The 16527-nt window shown below is 37.3% G+C and overlaps 1 protein-coding gene and 1 pseudogene across 6 annotated transcripts in view; one reads left to right on the forward strand and one right to left on the reverse strand.

The window, feature by feature from the left end:
- SLC16A7 (solute carrier family 16 member 7) overlaps positions 1-16527 on the forward strand; it is a 188339-nt gene that overhangs the window by 69103 nt on the left and 102709 nt on the right. For 3 of the 6 annotated variants that reach the window (XM_077111246.1, XM_077111249.1, XM_077111248.1), the window contains exon 2: positions 15192-15323. The exons of 1 other annotated variant lie outside the window; for it this stretch is intronic. The gene's annotated coding sequence lies outside the window, so the exon portion shown is untranslated. Of the gene's footprint in view, positions 1-9957; positions 10513-11504; positions 11569-15191; positions 15324-16527 lie in introns of those variants that run through there. 2 more of the 6 variants (XM_077111245.1, XM_077111247.1) reach the window with 2 other exon arrangements.
- Positions 5345-6792, reverse strand: LOC143690666 (aldehyde dehydrogenase, mitochondrial pseudogene; annotated as a pseudogene).

Below are 16527 nucleotides of genomic sequence, written 5' to 3' on the forward strand. Positions count from 1 at the left end.
TTTGTCATCTCAGAAAGAGACATGATTTGTAGCTGAGGTTTGAGCACAGTAAGTATTCTGTTACTACATAAGCTGTGGAACCTTGCTTAGCATTTTTACTACCCCCGTATGTTTCCCCACAGTGAAAAATGGTAATAAGCTAAAAAAAGAGAGGAGCTTTCTGCCTAATTTTAAGAGTATCATGGAAGGGCAGAGTTAGGGAGACCATCCTACTTTGTAGCCAAGGCTGCAAATATAGAACTGCATAAGAGAGAGAAACAATGGACAACAAGATTAGAGAACAGGCTGAATCCCTAGGACCCATAGAATGGGTCAAAGAATGAAGCAGGGGTAAGTGAGTTGATCACTTATTGGTACTCTATACAGTGTACCAATTTGTAATTATCTTATGGTTATATTTGTAACTTGTTTTATTTAGTTCCTCTTCTGAAATTTCCATTCCATGTGTGAAAATTACTTTTGTTCAGCACTTTAGCTACTTTACTTGGCACAGATATGGTTGACTTTCAGTTGATGTTTGTTGAACAAATGAAGGATGAATGGAATAACTAAAAATAGTGTCAGGTTGCTATTAGTTCTGCGGATACTTGGGAGCTTCCAAGGGCCCTGGGGGGCTGAGTTGGAAAAATGGGTGCGCATTTTTCCAACATAGTGTTTTAGTTTGCTAAAACTGACAAAGTACAATCTACTAGAAATGGACTGGCTTTTAACAATAGGGATTCATTAGCTTACAAGTTTAGTACCAAGGTCATGAAAATGTCCAAATTAAGGTATTGCCTGGATAATACCTTCTTTCTGAAGGAAGGCTGCTGGCAATCTGGGACTCTTCTGTCATATAGGAAGGCACATGGCGGCATCTGCTCATCTTTCCCTCCTGGGTTTCATTGCTTTAAGCTTCTCACTGCTCTGTGGCTTTCTTTCCTGTGCTTATCTTCTGTCTCTCTTAGCTTCTCTGACTTTTTCTCTCTGAATTTCTCGGGGGGCTTTTTTCTGTGTTTTTTTCTCTTATGAAGGACTCCAGTAAGAGGATTAAGACCCACCTCATCTCAATCAAAATAACGTAATATAAAGGTCCCACATACACCCACAGGGTGGATTAAAAGAGCATGATCTTTTCTGGGGTACATATAGCTTCAACCTATCGCAGTGTTAAAACAGTTTACCAGTTTTCAGAAAAACTTGGGATTTAGAGTGAATTATTCTACTTAGTTTCATTTTCCTTACACTGAGAATGAATTATCTTCATTACTATTGTATTTTTGATTTAGAACAAGACAAGGTGGATGGAAGGAGGTATTTCAGCTTCTAAACAATAATTTTTCTAGGTCTCACTTTCTTTGGCCACTCTATTTATATTTGTAGACCCTTCTTTGTACTGCATCCATGATTCTCTGCCATATTACCTTATTTACTTCCTCTGTATAGTATATCATTTTGTAATTGTCTTGTGGTTGCATTTGTAACTTGTTTTATTGTTTATTTCCTCTTCTGAAATTTACATTCCATTGTAGTGCAAAGAGGCTGCAGGAGCCTCCAGGAATGTTACGCGGAAATAGATGGGGATCGAGGCTCCGAAGTTTCAGGAAGCAGGTTTTATTAGTCTATGGCCATAGGGCTCAGCCAATAGCCTCTGAAAGTCTGAGGGGGATCAGGAGCTGATACAAGATATTTATAGACAGAATGGCTGGTAGTGTTTTCTTAATATGGTAACTGGCTACACTTGAGGGAGGTGATTGGCTGCTCCCTGGTGGCCAGAATCAGGAAAGGTTGTGAAAGCTGATTTTACAGAAGCAGATGAGCAATTATGGGAGGTGGGGAGGGTGGGGGTGGGGGAGTGCGAAGGATGGGGGATGGGGGATGGGGGCGAGGGGGTGAGGGGCAAGGGGCCTGCTTGCTGCCAGGAGCGTGCTCGCTGCACCATGAGTGGGAATTACTTTTGCTCAGCACTGTAGCCACTTTATTTGGCACATAGTAGACTTTCAATTGATATTTGTTGAACAAATGATGATTGAATGAAATTACTAAAAATAGTGTCAGGTTGATATTCGTTCTGATTCTTCAGCCTTTTCTGCCTTCACAAGGGCCTTGACTTATCTGACAATTTCTCTAGGAAATATTTCTAGGAGTCACATTAGCTCAATGAGAGAGCATCTGAGTTTTTCTACTTTTGTTTCTACCATTGTTATTGCCCTCGTATATATATATATATATATATATATATATATATATATGATCTTGGCTCTTGATATTCCCAAAGTGATTTACTTCCACACTAAGGCTGGGTTGCAGATAGAAATGGCAAAATGCTCCCCCTGACCATCCAAATCTATAAAGCACTTTGTTATCTGAACCTTAAGACAACATCGTGTGGAGTTCCAAGGTCCTTCGTGAAAACAGCTTCTTTAGCCTCCATCCCTAATCTCTCTGTTCATTGGAAACTTGAATTCATCCTAATGTTTGGACAAGATGGACAAAATGCCATCCATCTTTTTTATTGTGTTGTTTTTCCTTCCTCTAGATCTTTGGCAGCAATGATGAATTTTACATGTTTGACCCCTGGAAATTCCAAGGAATTTGATTATAATTTGAGTGATCTTTAAGATAATTTTTTTGTGAGGAGAAAATTTCTTTACCCAAATTTGTTCAGTACTTTGTGAATTCTATACCCCATTTATTGAAATAACCTCAGCCTTTTAAACTAATTCTATTTAAATGATCTAAATTTTATCATTATCTGCAGATTATGTTTCTAGCACCAATGTCTAATTTAGGATTGCATGAGTAATAATCTACATGTTGGGGTTATCATTTTATATTTACATGCTAGTTTATATAATTGTATGCACATAAATTTCTCCATGTTGATGGCTAGAAAAAATGAAATATTATAAAATAAATAGTTTAAAGTTTTGTGTATCCTGGCATGAAGTTATTTACTTGGAAGTTACTGTGGTAGGTAGTATAGGAAATGTAAATATGATTCATTCATGGTTCATGGTCTCAAAATATGATCTCAGACTGGGAGAGTGACATAAATAATTTCAGAAACAAACACAGTGTGGTATAATCAAACAGGCTTGTTTGAGAATTTAGAAAAAGGAGATTTTCCTGTCTCAGAAATGGCTAGAAATAATTTCATGATTTTATAAGAAGGGTACATCATTTATTTGCGTAGAAGGATGGACATGTTTTCATTATGGACAGTGCAGTTAGGTTGGGTGAATGGAAGGAAGATGAGTCTCTTTAAAAAAAACATTTCTGTGGTCAAACAATCTGGATATCTGGATTCTATAACTAAAGAAATTTGTAGTGCATATCAGCATAATAAGGACTCCAAGGAATCATGAAATAAACACTCCATTTAGGACATTATTTCTCAAATGTATTTGATTATTTCCATGTAATATCCATTAACGTTCTGTGGGACTGGTTTTTCCTAATGTGGTAGTATACAATTTGAATGCAATATAGGGATTCGTGAAAAATAAGCAAGCAATATTTAACAGAGTCAGATTTTGGAGCACCTTGGATTCAAGACTATTGGGTGCTGTGTCAGTTTCCCAGCTGCAAAATCAAATACCATAAAATGGATAGTCTTAAACAAGGAAATTTACTGGCTCATGGTTTTGAGTTTAGATGTCCAAAATCAAGGTATTGGCAGTGATGCTTTCTCCTCAAAGTAGCTTTCAAGGGCTGGTTGCCAATGTTCCTTGGTCCTTGGCTTTTCTATCGCATCCCAGTGCACGTGGCAGTGTCTTTTCCATACATTTCTGGTTTCTATTGAATTCCAGCTTCATGCTGCTATCTGTGGTTTTCTATTTCTGTGTCCAATTTCTTTTGCTTTTAAGAACTTCAGGCCCACCCTCATTCAGACTGGGCATACCTTTACAAGTTACATCATCAATGGTCTTGTTTACAAATTGGTTCACACTCACAGGACTAGGGATTGCAACCTGTATATGCCTTTTGTGGGGGAAATGATTCAGTTGCTAACAGGTGCCATTGAAGATTTCTTTTCTTTCTTTCTTTTTTTTTTTGCATGGGCAGGCACAAGGAATCAAACCCAGATCTCCAGCATGGCAAGCGAGAACTCTGCCTGCTGAGCCACAGTGGCCCACCCATTGAAGATTTCTTAGTGGTAGAATGACCCAATCCAGAAGAATATTATTGGGAGTTTAATTCTGCTTGGGTTCATGGTAGAGAGGCTGTGTATGTGGAGGGCTGTGTGTGTGTGGTGATGGAGGTAGGAGCAAGGATAGGAAATGAAGTTGAGGCAATCTCTTAGGGAACTATTGTAGTTGTCCATATGTGAAGCAATAAATGGTCAAAGGAGAAATAGAAAGAAAGATACATTTAAGAGCTATTAGAGAGGAATGACATATAAGAAGAGAAGGGGGCAGAGAGAGATGATTCAGTGTGTTCTAGTCTGCAGACTGAGTGTATCACAACAGAATGAAGGGAATTTAACATTTAGAGGGACATCCATGTAAAAATGTCCAGGAAGTGGTAAGAATTGGAGAATTAAAACACAGAAGAAGGATTCTTGCAAGGGGTAAAGAATTGAACCCACTGAGAATAAAAGTGGCAGCTGAAGCAATATATGTAAATGATTATTTGGAGAATAAGTAAAGAGAAAAAAAGTCAACAATGTAACCTTCATGAGAACCCATATACTGTAGTCCTGAAAAGGGAACTTAGCCACAGAAGAAGGGATATTAAATTTTTAAAAAGGGAATGAAGATAAGAATGATACAGTAAAATAGAAACCAAAGACTGCAAAGTCTCAAGTACAAGGCCCGATTATATGGTCAAGTATGGTAAAAAAGTTTAATGAAGTAAGGCCCAATAGATTTGAATATAAGGAAGTTGCAGTTCATCCTCAAGTGAGAAGTTATTCAACCAGAAACAAGGAATTAATGATGAGTAGGGATGGTACGAGTAAAGATGGACCCTTCTATGAAGGTTTTTTTCAAAAGAGCAGCGCTGTTGTTAATGATTTTCAGTCCAGAATACATAGCAAGTTGCTAGCTGTTGCCTTAAATACTAATGCAGTTTTAAACACTGGCTTTTTTTCCCTATAAAAGCAAGTTACAAAAGTATATCAGATGGACAGGATCAGGCATTTGAATCTATCTTTTAAAATCAACCTGAAAACTAGTAGTAGGTTTTTTACCTCACTTTTTTACATTGTTTATCAAATCAAATTCCAGGACTGTCTTGATCCAAAATATTTTGTGGCAAGAATTTCTCTTTGAGACTTTTCATGTGCAAAGGACATTTTTCTTGGTTTTATTGCTGATTAAACTTTCCATCACTGGGTAACTCAGGAAGTCAGCATGGTTCTTTATGAGTTCTTCTGAGGAGCTCTGGTTGTCACCATTTCTACTTCAATATATGACTGCAGAACATACTCACTAAGCTCCTGGCCATTCCCAGACATCTTGAACCACTGAACTGTGACTGGACTTCAAATGCATTATAGCACACATGGTGCCAGACTGGAGGGCCCGGGACAGATAACTGACCTTGTCCAAGTCCTTTGTGAAGACAGCTGCAGCCAGTAGGTACTTGGAATTGTGGGCTCTCCTAATGGCTTCCACTGTGGTCTTGGACTTCACGGTCTGCATCACTGGCCCAAAGATCTCCTCCTTTGCAATGGCCATGCCATCTTGCACCTCTCCAAGCACAGTGGGCTGGATGAAGTAGCCCAGAGTCTACAGCAAGTTCACCCCCTTCTGCTTCCCAGATTTGATGTAGCCAAGGATCTTGTTAAACTGAGTTTCATCCACCTGTGGCCCCTGCTTCATCTGACTGTCAAAGGGGATTCCCCACCAATGGAGATTTGGCTGAAGCTCAGCTCATCTGCACGAACTCCACGTGGATGTCATCCTGCACTAAGGTCTGGGAGCTGCAGGACAACACTGGCCCTGGTTGAAGAACAGGGAAAAGTGGGCCCTGCTCCACCTCCCAGTCCATATCAGCACCATGACATGATGATGTTGGGGTTCTTTCCCTCAAACTCCATGGTTACTCTTTTGAGGTTGCTGCACCCTTCCTATCTCAGTGGAACCCATGATTGCCACTTTGTGTACACCTTTGTGGGAAACAATGGCCAAACCCAGGAATAATATTGACCACATCAGAAGAAAGCCAGCCTCCTTAATCAAGTTGGCCACATAGAGGGTGGTGAGTGGACTCTTCTTAGCCACTTTCATCACGACCCTGTTCTCAGTTGCCAAGGGCTGGTCTCATTTTCCATGTTTGCATCAGGGGTGGAAAGTTCCATGGAATGATCTGCCTGCACCCCATGGTTCATGGTGTTTTAGGTGAAGAGGTCGCCATCGGTAGGAATGGTTTTCCCATGGTGCTCATCAACTTAGCCTGCAAGATACTGGAAGCATTTGAGGACCATGTCCAAATCCACCAGGTAGAAGCTGATGTAGGGTTTGCCATTGTCCGCAGTCTCCAAAGCCAGCAGGTAGCTGTGCTCCCCACTCAGTGAAATCGGCAGGCGATTCAGCAGCTGGCCCCTGTCGGCACTGTCCATCTCGCACCACGGCAAGCCCAGCTGGAATGCAGCCTGAGCGGCCTTCACGGCCCTGTCCACGTCTCCTTTGCCCCTTTACCTACCTGACAAATGACCTGTCCCGGAGATGGTTTGACAGTGGGGAACGGTTTCTTGCTAGTGGCTTTGTGCCATTGGTTGACTATGAAGATCTGGTTCTGGAAGATCTCAGAATACCAGTTGGAGGCCCACACAGCCGGGGTGGCAGAGGCAGCAAGGCATGACATGCTGCTGCCAGCACCCAGTGTGGAGCAGTGCGGGCTTCCGCCAAGTTTTGAAATGAAAAAGACGAGAGAAATAGAGTGGCAGCTCCCAGGAAGAACAGGATGGAGGGGAGCTTATGCTTCCTGCCTGTTTTTAGGCCGAAGCCGATTGACGTGTTTTGTAGACTAAAGAACAAGAAAAGACATATATATATATATATATATATATATATATGTCTTATATAGAAAAACTAAAATCAAGTATTAAAATTATTGAAGTCAAGAGCCTTAGAATTTAAAGGAGCTAGCATCAAAGAAAAAGAGGGATGCTTTTTTCTCTAGAAAAGAGCAGGAAGGAAATAGAAGATGGGGTTAAAGGATAGAAATCTCATCTGTGTTGTTCCCCAGGTTTGGAATGTTGTCCTTTTCCCAGAGAGCACGGGAAGCATGGAAACGTGGTGCTCCCATTGCTGCTGCTGCCATGCTGTCTGTCTGGCTGGGAGGAAGGGGGTTTGCAAGCAGAAGGCTAGAGGAAGCATACAGCTGTCGTGTGGAGCCTAAAGCTATGTAGAGGGAGAGTCGGGACAAGGAATACATAGCTGTTCTTCGAAAGTGCAGCAGGGTCAGTGCAAACATGTGACTACTCTGCACTGGTGACTGGTACCCAGTCAGGCAGTGGGATCTGTGGTTTGGGAATATAAGTGGATACCAGGATGTATGAAGAAAGGACAAGGTTAGAAACGAAATTAAATTAATAAAATATTTTAAAAACTAGGAAACTAAATTAGGATCAGTTTGATGCTTGATTTCTTCCGTGCCCTGTTGGAAGCTAGAAGCCAGCTTTCAGGCCTCTAGGAGAATGCAAAGGGAGAAAAAGAACGGAGGCAACATGCAAAGGCAAAAGCTTCCTAAAGTTTGGTGTAGTACAAATATGCCTCCAATTCCTAGAAGATGGTGTTTGTTTGTGTTTTGTTTTGCTTTTGTTAGACTGACAACAATCTTAAGTAGTTCAGTAAGGGAAGGAGAAACAGAAAGAGAAATTTTTCTTCTTCCTGCTCTTGGGAGGATTCTTCTTTCTAGTGACCTTCGAGAAGTGACAAGCAGGATCGAACCAATTGATTTATTTTCAACTGCTTCTGTAGTTCTCATCTAGGTTATATTTAACTTCAGACTCATTTCTGTTCTATCAGCACTAGCTTCATTATCAGTGTTCAGTGAATATTCTGTTAACAGTAACATCAGATTTTAACTATGAAGGATTGAAATTGTGAATTCTGGCAAGCTTTGTTAGATATGATTTTCATAGTGAATTTTGAGGATGTAAGAAACGGATAATTTTCAGTTCTGCCCTACTGTAGCTCGATTTTATTGTTCCTTTATAAGAAAAGATTGTAGTTAACAGTCCCCACTAATTACAGTGTCACAAAATTTATGTATTAGTTTGACATGTGGAATATTTCTTGGAATGTTTGTAAATTGTTAACTCTTATGCATTCATAATAATATATTTAGTAACGAGTGCTATAGAAATGATCGTTTTGTGGAGTAATATATGGTTGACTTAATCCCCATCTTGGAACTGTCCAGTATACATTTTCAAATTTAATTAAAGGCACACAGGTTGGGCAGATAAGGGGAACTATATATTTTGTGTGTTAAAATATTACATAGTTCTTTAAAACAGTGTGAATATATGTGTGTAAGGTGCTGTTTTCATTCTATTTGAAAAATATCTTCAAGTGATTTATTTACAAAAAAGTGAAAAATAAAAATAAAAATAAAAAAGTAATAAATAAAAATAAAATAAAAAACTGATCTATTTATTGAGCTAAATTGTATTAATTTTATGGGAACATGTTCTGTTAAATAACATGAAGCTATCCCTCAATAGTTTAATCTTAATAAACATAAAATATTCAAACATATACTAGATCCTTTAAGGAGCTTATTGTATAAGTTTATAGGATCTAAATTTGTGATTTGGGAATTCGATAGAACTCTAAACTCTCTTTAGAAACTAAGACTTGGCCTTTAGGAGTATATTAGAGGTGTTCTTATTAACTGTTAAGCACCTGGCTCTGTCTCCTTACATAATGAAATTCCTTCCTTCAAATAATTTTTCCAAAGAAGCTTTTCTCATTCACCCTATAATTTATAGATGCTTGGAAGGGTTATTTAAAAAAATGCCTATCTGTTCTTTACTTATTTTTTCCCTTTTTTCTTTATTTTTATCGAGGTAACATATATATGCCAACTTGGGTTGTTTCCACCTCTTCCTTATCCTCAATAATGCTACAGGTTTTGGGATACAGGTATCAGTTTGGGTCCCTGCTTTCAATTCTTTGGGGGTGTATGCCTGGAAAGGATATGGTATTTCAATGTTTAACTTTTTGAGAAATCACCAAATAGTTTTCCAAAATGTCTGCACCATTTTACATTCCCATCAGCAGAGCACCATAGTTCTGATCTCTCTACTTCCTTGCCAACCCTTGCTATTTTCTGTTGTTTTAAATAACAGCTATCCTAGTGAGTGTGAAGTAGTATCTCAGAGTGGTTTTGATTTGCATTTCTCTAATGGCTAATGATGTTGAATATCTTTTCATGTGTGTACTGGGCATCTGTTTATCTTTTGTGGAGAAATGTCTATTTGATCTTTTGCCTGTTTTTTTAATTGGATTGCTTGCCTTTTTGTTGTTGAATTGCAGGAGATTTTTAAAAACATATATATTCTGGATATTAAACACTTATCAGATATATGATTTCCAAATATTTCCTCACATTTTGCAGGTTGTCTTTTCATTTTCTTGAGAATGCCCTTTGATGTACGAAAGCTTTTAATTTTGATGAAATCCTTACCCTAACAATACATCCTATGTCTTTTTTTCTTATATATCTCTTTTGTCACATATTTGGAGTTTTGCTATGCATATAGCTTTATGTCCTTTTTTCCCTTAATATTGTCATAAATATTTTCCATGTTATTACATAATTTCATAACCATCTTTTAATGAATGTATAATATTCTGTCCAGCAGATTACTGTAATAAATTCAACTGTTTCCCAAAGTTAAGCACATAGGTTGTTTTCAATTTTTCCATACTATAAACATGCTTATCCAAGAGAGGTGGGGCAGGGATCATAGAATTATGAGATAACAGGTGACCAAGTGTTTGGAGACAAAGACATATGTCATAAATAGAACTGAAAACATGTTCAGGATTCTGAAAAGAGCAGTGGTTCTCAGGAAACTTCCACCATCAGGTGGGCAGAGGATTCAATAAGCCAGGGAAGCTTATGTTGGTGAAATAGAAGATGATCTTTTTCAATGGTTCTGGCCCAATTGACTCACTTTGCTGTGGGCCTACTTCTTAAAGCTGCCCCAACAGTATTGCCTTTTTTAGGAACTTCTAGGGTATTCTAGCATATTTCTGATTCTTATCATTGGTATAAAGAGATCTTTTGGATTTTTTTTTTCTTATTGGATTTTTAAGAAATAGACATGTTAATAGAAAGTTGGGAAAGATATCCTCTAGCCCTGTCATCCTAGAAACATTCAGAAAAAATTTAAAGCTCCCCTTCCCTGGTTCCAATGAACTCATAGTTGACTACCTTCTTTACAAACTGAGGAAAGAAACAAAACACCAGAAAATCTGAAGACTAAAGACAAAACAGAAGATTCTAAATCTCTTAAATAGAATCCTTTTTTTTTCCTGGTTGACTAGAGAACATCAGTGAATATGAGAGGTAAGAAAGAGATTATGAATGATTTTTCCAACTGTGCTCCAAGGAATTTTAAGCATTACAAGAGGAATCTTAATGGCCTATTCAGGGAGGAGTCAGGGGATGCTGATTAGTGTAAATTGACACTTGGGGAGGAAAACGACTGCAAACATAATTATAGATGAAACGGATAAGTTTATCGCTAAAGAAAAAGACGTTATTAAATATTTAAGTTGATTTATCCAGAAAAACCGGATTACATAGTATTAATCCTATTGAATAATAATTCCACTAATAATTATTATAGGCCCTTCTTGAATGTTTAATTAAACCCTAAGTTTGTGAGGTCTTCACTAATAAAGCCCCCAAGTTGCAGTGGAGAATACTAAGACATTAAATGATATATCTAGAAAATGGTAGAATCCAGAATTGAATTTAGGCTGTTTTAACTTCAGTGATAAGAGTGTTTGTTTCACAGTACTGCATAGCTGTGTGTTAGTTCAAAAGTGATAAAAATATTTTATTTCCAAGACATTGATTTCTCTTTTAGTCTCATTCATTCAAATTTATTGAACACCTACTATGTTCTGTGAATAAAGTCAAATAAGATATGGATCCTGTCCTCAAGAAAAAGAGAAAGTGCAAAGTAAATACAAGTGTCATAGATACATGCTACAGTAGTAGTATGTAGGAGAAGTTCAAATTAAGATCAAAGTCAGACCTTAGGAATTGGTGATGTTAAGTGTCCCTAGAGAAAAGACACTTTGGTTAGAGTGAATACTGGATGAGGTATGGAATTGTAAAAGTCCACTGTGGTTTGAGAGCTACTAATAGTTTATTGCAGTATTACAACTAACACACTTGTAGATGTGTTTGAGAAAAAGAGTAGAAAAGTGATTTTATAACTTTTGTGCTCATTTGAACACTTGCAGTGCTTATTCAAATACTAGCTGGGTTCTTCTGCTAGAGTTCCTGATTCACTGGGATGGTTCCTAAGAATTTATATTTCTGGTAAGTTTTTAGGTAATGTTTATGCTGCTGAACTGGGGACCACAATGTGAGGACCATGGGATAAAACCAGTAAGCAGAGATCAATTTCATTTTCCTAAGTATGATGGAAACTTAGCTATCAGGAGAAATCACTAGGAAAAAAAAGTCTAGAAAATCTATATTTAATACAAACAAAAGCACTTGCTACAACTCACAGCAAGTGAACATACAGGAAATATAATTTTATTTGCTTATTAAAGTTTTGTATTTTAGCTTTTTTCTGTTCTGTAATTTAGAGTTTTTAATAGAAAAAATGAAGTATGTTCACTGTATAACATTTAAACATTAGATACAGTGCTGCCTTGGACATTCTGTATGTGTATTTTTGCATATTTGTGCAAGTGTGCATATAAGAAAAAAATCTTAACAGTGAAATTGCTTAGTTCAAGGCTTTTATAAACAATTTCACCACTACTGTTCTCACTCATTTCTAAAAGTATAGAATTAGAAAACAAAATTATTGTTTGATATGGAAAATGAATATCTACCTTTTATAGGGAATTATATACTGGTTTAGGTTATTTTTCTTAATTTTCTCATTATGAAGATATTTCTAGTTAACATTCTCAAGGTCTTTTTACCTATAGCAATCATTTACATCTAAAAATAGATTACTGATATTTTGGGAGCCATGCACTATTGACATCTCACTTGTCTAGATGTCAAAGTAAATCAGTCAATAGTATTTAAAAGATGGTTCACTTTGGAGAATAAAATGGCCTCTTAGGATTAGATTCCAATTTTAATTCAATTACTGTTGGAAAAGAAGAGATTTGGTTCAGTTTAATTCCTGTTGTAAAATTAGCCAAGTTGTCCTCTGAACTTAAAACATTGCACATTAATTTGACATTGCTTTATGCTTTTGTATAAGGAAGGGGAATACAGAACAAAAATTAGTCGATTGTTCTTTTTGGAACATATTAATTCTTTTAGATGAAAGCATGGGACACTTTATAGGTAGGATGTGAAGAAAAACATTCTTCATCTGTAGCGCATCTAGAGGAATTTATAGTGAAGCCAATGGTCACCTAACTCCCATTGATTTAGCTTGCAGCTTAGTTTGATGTGTACACTATTTCTAGACTGTATTTTGAAACTCAAACTTCTGGATATGCTAAACTTTTTATAAGACTTCATAAAACTCACATAATGTTTTAGCTTTGTGAAGCTGAAGAAATAATTAACAACAAAGTATATAAAGGGCCATTCTAATATTCTGTGCAACTGAGTGAGAAAGGACCTTGAATATCACACAAGAGTCTTGTGGTAGTTAGATTCAGTTGTCAACTTGGCCAGGTGAAGGCACCTAGTTCGGTTGCTGCAGACATGAGCCAATGGTACGTGTCTGGTACGTATAATCTGTTGCTGATTATACCTGCTGTTGGTTAGGAAGCATGTCTGCTGCAATGAGTGATGTTTGACTTAATTGGCTGGTGCTTAAATGAGAGAGCACAACATAGCACAGCCCAAGCGGCTCGGCATGATTCATCTCAGCACTCGTAGCTCAGCCCAGGTCTTTGGAGATGCAGAAAGGAATCACCCCAGGGAAAGTTGTTGGAACCCAGAGGCCTGGAGAGAAGGCCAGCAGAGATTACCCCGAGGCTTCCTACGTGAGAAAGAATCTCAGATGAAAGTTAGCTGCCTTTCCTCTGAAGAGCTTACAAAATAAATCCCCTTTTATTAAAAGCCAGTCCATCTCTGGTGTGTTGCATTCCGGCAGCTAGCAAACTAGAACAAGTCTGGCTAATGACCATTGCTAATAGTTTTCTCTACTTCTAGGTCATACATTTTCATAGATTAGTTAGTCCTGCTGTATCTCTAGAAAACAATGTGAAGTTCTTGGACTTCAATTTATCCCATCACATAAGTTGTTGAAAAACCACTTGAAATAGCCAAGTTCTTTCAGCAGTCATCAAGTCATTCTTTTGCTTAAATACGATATATTATAATCTATGTACTCCACTTGAATATTGAATTTCAAAACATTTTGAAGGATAGTTGTGACTTTTAATTAGTACTGCTTTGGGGAGAAGAACATTTATGTCTATCTGAACGTTAGTAAACAGTCCTAATATAGTTGCATTCCCAAATTAAAGAAAAGCCTTCCCATTTGTTTAAAGGTGGTTGGTTTCCCACTGGCAAGACAGATTCTAAAACACTGGTGAAGATCATGATATGCATTTTATGAGTATGCCTACATAAATGTGAATAAAATACTATTTTAGTTCAATATATGTAGAGAACTGGATATAAAATCGGTTAATATAGGCAAAACTATAAACAGAATTTCCAGATTATTTGGTGGTCCATTTGTTGAAAGGAGTTCCAGATGTGGATTGGTCTTTCTGGAAGAAATAGGCCAGTCAGGTTAAAACCCTGCGAAAATTTGTGGAAATGGTGCTGAGCATTTTGAATTTGGACTTGTCAAAGTGGAGTAGTAAAGCTTAGACTGGAGGGTCAGAGCCGGTTTTTGGAGTGTCTCAGCCTTTCCTCTGAGGTTGTGCCCTGCACTCAGGACTAAGTTTTCTCTACCAGAGGAAACTCAAGAAATGTGTTTGCTCAGAATATAAAAGGAATTTTCTGTATTCAAATGGGCTAGTTACTTAGGGTAGGACGGAACTGACATCCTTGAATTACCCAGCTTAAAATATCCACAGAGTTCCTGAGGCTTCTGGTTGGAATACTGTTGATGCGAGCCTCTCCTTGATGTGTTATCCCAGATCCAGGAGCCCCTTTATTGTCAACTCTCCATTCCTAGCATAAGTTAAAGCTTTAAATTCCCGCCTTATCCGTTTCAAAGATTTTATCTCTAGCTGCAAATTCCTTTACTGATCTTTGTAATTGTCCTTACCCTAAATTCCTCCCTGACTTGGCATCTAGATCACGGACTTTCTTCCTTGCTCAGATAAACCTCCTAAGATCTGGTGTCTGTGTTGTTTTCGTTTGATGCTTTAGGATAGAATGCAAGGCAGATAACAAGTTATTTTGAAAGAATTGACTTTTTCTCAGCTTTATTCTAGGCAAAGGAAGGATTGGCTCAAATAAAATAAAGTACTAGATTCTGTATACTCAACACCAGACTTAGAGTTGAAATGAAGGTATTTGATGTATTAGGAAGTTTTAGCATGTTTGTCTATCATCCAGATCTAATTAGGAAATTTGAATTCTAAGTCAGTAGGCCCCTAAAATGCTTTTTGTTTGTTTTTCAGAATCCAGTTGGTCTCATTGTAAGACCTGTATATACATAGTTGATCAGTATTTCTAGTAATTATTTTCTAAACTTTCTACTCATTCCCTTTCCTAATGAAAATTTTATTTAACTGAATTTTGGAGCAAATTCTTTAAATGTAATAGAAAATTATTTGAATAATAGCTAATGGATGCCAATGCATTTTTTTTCTCATGAAGAAAAAATGAGAAAACTCATTTACTCTTATGTGCTTTTAAAAGTGTTATTCTATAGTCTATTTTTTCTCATCCATATGTTTGATCATATATTTAGTACTTGCATCTACAAAGAAAAAAATGTATACACTTCTGCTAATCATTAAAATATGGTAGCAATTTATTGGGATAAAATAAAATTTGTGGCTCTAAAAATATGCGGATGGAAGTCAATCAAACATGTCTTCCTTGCTTTCCTATTTCTTTAGATAATCCAGAGTCTGCTCTACCTCTCTTTCTTTGGATTGTCTTCAGATATCGTACTTCAAGGAACAGTGACAAGGCTTAAAGATTCCACACACAATTCAAAGAAATCTCTTCAAGTGGGCCTCTGTTAACAGGTAAAACTACATGTTAGGTTCACTTAAGGCTTGGAGACAAACTGACCACAGGTAAAGGAATTTATTCAGGCGCCAGCATGGTGGGAATCTAAAGTCAGACTTCAGCCCACCGAGGGAGGATAAGGGAAGATACTTTATAGTGGAAGAACTGAGGGTTTGGCAGGCACAGGAAATTGGGGGGATTTCATTGGTTGGGGTAGAAGTAGGGGGTCAAACAGGAAGTTGTAAGCCTTTTATTAATGCGGTTTAAAATTTAAAGGCTGTTATAGTTTTGGCAGGGTTAATACTGTGGAGTTTTGGGGGGCGCTGAATGAGGAATTTATCACAGGTATGGATTTCCTGAGGACAGGTGCTGGGTCAAAGGGTTATCTCTGAAATGCAGTCTGCAACTGCAGTGTGGAAACCTCTGTTAAGGGCTAGATACTTGATGGAAGTCTGAGAGAGGGGGTGTTGGGGGTCCCTGGGAATTCCAACAACACCATTTAGTCTGTTTTTCTTTGGTATATCCATAAATAAAAGGAACAAAAGAGAGCATCTCCAAGTTGTATAACTATTAAAAGAACTGTGCATAGGAAAATAACAGGAGGCTAATATGTATTAATTGATTCTCACTATTGGTCAACTTAAGAGTTGTTAAAAGAAACAGGTAGCAATCTGGGAAATGAAATTTTTCAAGGGCTTATTGGTTCTCGATCTACTTTCCAATGATTTTGTTAAATGATCATAAAATGTCACTTTACATTGAAGAAACAAAATAGGAGATAAGGAAGTGTAGAGCTATAGTGATGACTTGGAACCTGGGGCATGGAATTACAATTAAAATAAGGAAATAGTGTGGAAAAAGAAAGCTAAAAGTCATATTTACTGCAAAAATAAACTGATGAACTATGAAAAATATGAAAACAGAGAAAGAAGGTTTAGGAGAAAAATATGACTCAGTTATACAGTGTTTTTTTTTTTTTAAAAATGCAAGTTAACAATTGAAAGGAATGATATATAGCATTATAGCGTCTGAGAAAATAGCTCGACTTCCATAACAAAGCACGGATCCTTGAAATAGTTTATCACTGAAAGAATGAATATGTAGTTTTAGGCAATGTACTTTAGAAAAATATGAGTTTAATAATGGAGGAGTTAGAATCAGGATTTCCTAACTTTAAGGCCAGCGTAGAGAAGTGATGAACAACTGATTATGTATAAAAGG

Source organism: Tamandua tetradactyla, chromosome 7 (assembly GCF_023851605.1).
Source record: "Tamandua tetradactyla isolate mTamTet1 chromosome 7, mTamTet1.pri, whole genome shotgun sequence".
In the NCBI taxonomy this organism is placed as follows: domain Eukaryota; kingdom Metazoa; phylum Chordata; class Mammalia; order Pilosa; family Myrmecophagidae; genus Tamandua; species Tamandua tetradactyla.